Source organism: Lactuca sativa, chromosome 9 (genome assembly GCF_002870075.4).
Source record: "Lactuca sativa cultivar Salinas chromosome 9, Lsat_Salinas_v11, whole genome shotgun sequence".
In the NCBI taxonomy this organism is placed as follows: domain Eukaryota; kingdom Viridiplantae; phylum Streptophyta; class Magnoliopsida; order Asterales; family Asteraceae; genus Lactuca; species Lactuca sativa.
The window spans coordinates 148,131,067-148,135,204 of NC_056631.2; the positions used below are offsets into that span (position 1 = coordinate 148,131,067).

At 42.2% G+C, this 4,138-nt stretch overlaps 1 non-coding gene across 1 annotated transcript; it reads left to right on the forward strand.

The window, feature by feature from the left end:
- The first annotated feature begins 2,219 nt into the window (after positions 1-2,219).
- On the forward strand, positions 2,220-2,326 carry LOC111904788 (small nucleolar RNA R71). The gene has a single exon (XR_002854626.1). It is a non-coding gene; the product is annotated as a small nucleolar RNA R71 (small nucleolar RNA).
- Positions 2,327-4,138: the final 1,812 nt, after the last annotated feature.

The window sequence follows — 4,138 nt, forward strand, 5'->3', positions numbered from 1 at the left end:
GCTTTAAGCTTGAAGATTGGAGGCTTGTATCAGGAAGCTTGGGGTGATCATGAATCTACAGTTGGTTGGGCTCATTCCATGGGTAAGGAACCATTTCCTTAAGCTATTTTCTTCATGGGTCCATGTGTGGTGGTTGATATGACATATAAATTGAGATAGAAGCTTGGATCTGAGGATGCTACTTCAGATCTAAGCTTGTGATGGTCCTATATGTCATAAAGTCCCGATTCTTGAGTGTTTGGTGAAGCTCTTTTGTCCCAAACCCTAGCCCTAGAGTGGAAAATGCCTCGATCTCTTTGGATCCACGTAAAGTTTGCCACTTTACGTGATGGATGGCTTGTAAAAGAGTAGATCTATGGTTTAGAGCTTCTGCATGGCTTGGAAAGCCTCTGTATGGTTTCTGATCTAGGGGTACTCGGCGAGTCACAAGGGTGTACTCAACGAGTTGCTTGAAGATAGGCCGGAACTCGATGAGTTGGAAGAACAACTCGGCGAGTTGGTTGAATATCGTCAGGAACTCGGCGAGTTGGAAGAAAAACTCGGCGAGTTGGTTGCAGATAGCCTTGGACTCAGCGAGTCTGTTCTTGGACTCGGCGAGTCTGGTCGTGAGGTCCTAACCTTTCTTCTGGTTGAGCTGTGAATCGGTGAGTCAAGGGATGACTCAGTGAGTCGAGTGTGAAAGGACTCAGAGTTGTTGGACTCGGCGAGTCTCGGGGTGACTCGGCGAGTTGAGTCGTGGATTGGGGAAGTTTTGTGCATGGGGACTCGGCGAGTCATCGGGTTGACTCGGAGAGTAGAGTCAGTCAGGGGTTGACTTTGACTTTGACTTTGACCAAGGGTTGACCAGTTGATTTCTAGGGGCATTTTTGTAATTGTTGGCTTTTGTTTTGAGTTCAGAGTTTTGGTGTTGGCCAGTGTTGGAGATCCTATCAGTGGTCGGAGCAGCTTGGGTTTATCTGTTCAGTCAGCAGTTGCGAGGTGAGTTATCCTCACTATATCGACAGGGTCTACGGCACCAAGGCCGGCCCTTTTATCGGATTGTGATCCGGGTATCGTTGTTATGTTTTGTTTGTTGTGTTGCATCCTGGTAGTTAGGATGGTATATGTTAGAGACCTGGTTAAGGTCAGTATCCTGGTATATAGGATGATGCTATGCTAGTGACTGGTTAGGTCAGTATCCTGGTTAGGATAATGTTATGCTATGTGATCTGTTAGATCGGTTTGATTGGATGTGATATGATATATGATTAAATGTTTATGTGCACATGGTTGTTGGATTGGGCTTGGGTTGAGGCGGGACCTGCTTTGTGGTGTAGGCCAACATACCTAGGGCGGACAGGTTATCCAGAAGGCCCAGCGAGCGGTCCGGATAGGTTGTAGGCCCCAAAAGGGCGGACCAGACGTGCCGAGGCTCGGAGAGTGGACCAGGCCGACTGAAGGCCCAGTGCGGGCGAACCAGTCATACTGTAGACTCAGAGAGTGGACCAGGTGGATTGAAGGCCCAGTGCGGGCGGACCAATCACACTGTAGACTCGATTTATGTGGTTAGACTCGGAGGGTGGACCAGGTGGACTAAAGGCCGGTGTGGCGGACCACTCACACAGTAGACCCGAAGTGCATGGCTGTTCTGTGTTCTGTTATGATATGGCATGTTATGCGTGTATGGTATATGTGGTTGGTATTTTGGGGATATCTCACTAAGCTTTCGGGCTTACAGTTGTGGTTTAATGTTTTTCAGGTTCTTCAGAAGACCATGGCAAGGCAAATGCGTGATCGTACCGCTCCTCATGATTATATTTTGTGATGTGATTCTGGGAATACTATGAAATAATTGTATTGAAAACCTTTTTGTAATAATTTCATGAAATCGGGTTGTTTTTGAAAAGTTTAAATTGGTTGGAATTTTATGGTCGTTACAACTACATCTCTCGCAACCCACTCTTATGGCATGTATTGACTGGTCCATTTGTGTTATCCTTCGATCCAAATTATTCAGCATAGCCATCATAGCTGCTATTTCTTCAGTTTGGGCCCCTCCACCGCCTTTGATTCCATCTTGCCTAGGGTTGTGGTATTCGCGAGAGTGCTCCGCGAATTCTTCAATTAGCTCCTTAACCTCCCTTGGATTTTTCTTTGTCAAAGGTCCTTCAGAGTGAAGGAGTTGTCTCGTAATAACTTTGAACCCATCATAGAAAATCGACATCTCTTGTTTCACATTTAGATCATGTTGAGGGCAATTTCTGAGCAAGCCCTTTTACCGCTCCCATGCTTCGTATAATGACTCCCCCGGCTGTTGCTCAAAGTTGGCTATTGCCTTCTTGAGTTTTGCTATCTTGGATGGCGGGCAAAACTAGTCCAGGAATTGCTCACGCTTTTGAGCCTAAGTGGTAATTGTACCTGGTGGAAGTGACTTTAACCACTCCTTAGCAGCTCCTTTGAAAGTAATTGGAAGCATCCTAAGCAAGACGGTGTTCTGTTGACATTTGGGACATTGAAGTAATCCGCAATGTCGTTGACTTCATTTAGATGCTTAAAAGCATCCTCATGATTTTTCCCAAAAAATGGGATATCCTTCAGTGCAGTCAATATGTGCCCCTTCAACTCAAATGTGGCAGTGGCAGGTATTGCGGGTTGGACTAAACAGGGACCCACATCTTCTCGGATCCGCTTCTTGTAAGCTCCCATGGACATCTCTTCAATTTCTGCCATCTCGTTCCTTGGCTCGTTCTCGGGTTCGCTCGTATGTTCTTCAAATTCCGGCTCGGTATCGTATTCGGATTCGGTTTGTACAGGTGTTTGATCCAAGTGCTCAAAATTTCTCTTGTGCCCCGCGGATGAAGTTGACTCTCCTGTCTTCTTTCCCGACTTCCTTGAAAAAGCTGACTTTAGTTCTTGTAAGGGCATCTTTTTCTTGTGAATTGCAAACTCGGGATCTTCAAGTGGTGGCACTAAGGGTGTGTTTGAGCCTCTGGTCATGAACTCCTGCAACTTGCTAAACTAAAAACGTAAAACTGAACTAAAATACGAAAATACTAAAAACTGAAATTGCAGCTTTCACGTCGTGACTTTATTAAAACTCACGTCGTGAATTCTGTGACAGAGATAGAAAACAATTTTTTTTTGTTATATGCTAATCAACTAAGCTAAGCTAATAAACATAAATAAATAACCAATAACCTTTTTGCAGATCTAATGCAACTAAATAAACTAATAAACGTGCCGTTCCCCGACAATAGCGCCAAAAACTTGATGTGCACAAAAGTACCCACTAATTTTAATATTTATAACCTAACAAACTTAAACTAACTATGCACTTATAGGCAGTGTACCTAGTCGGATTACAGTATAGCTTGGGTAAGTCGGGTGTCGATCACAGGGAACGGTGCTACTAATTAATTTACTTACTATTAAATTAACCTAATGATGTGCACAAATAGTACCCACTAATTTTTATATTTATAACCTAACAAACTTAGACTAACTATGCACTAATAGGCAGTGTACCTAGTCAGATAACAGTATAGCTTAGGTAAGTCGGGTGTCGATCACAGGGAACGATGGTGAATTAATTTAAAATATTTGATTATAGGTTACAGGTCACACGAAAATAATAAAGAAAATGGTTTAATAAATCTCAAACTTGCAATTAACAACTCTCGATAAACTAACAGGAAAACAAATCTCTTCAGGTACTTTGGTTTAGATAAATTACACCTTAAAAACATAGACAATTGCATACACAAATTCATTTATTCATGTTCACCGATTCCTAAAATGATTAGATTTGCGTTCACTATAACTAATCCTTTAGCAAACAAGTCAATTTAAACAGTGATCACTTGATTAAACTAACATGCTTCCTAGTGTTCAGTTCGTATCAAGCAAGACTTGTAAATATAGTTAATCGAATTACTAATTCAATTTAACCTCTTGTTGATGGTCATCAAACAAGGCTCACACATTAACTTACTTATTCCTAAGTTAATCCTAGTTTAACATTCGTTATTCCTAGACTTATAATCTCGATGGTCATCAAAATCATAAGAGACAAGCAATCAAGCAAATGTTCATACAACTCAATTCACTTAACAATTAACAGCAAATAATCATCATTAATACGTAAGGATCTTTTAACAAG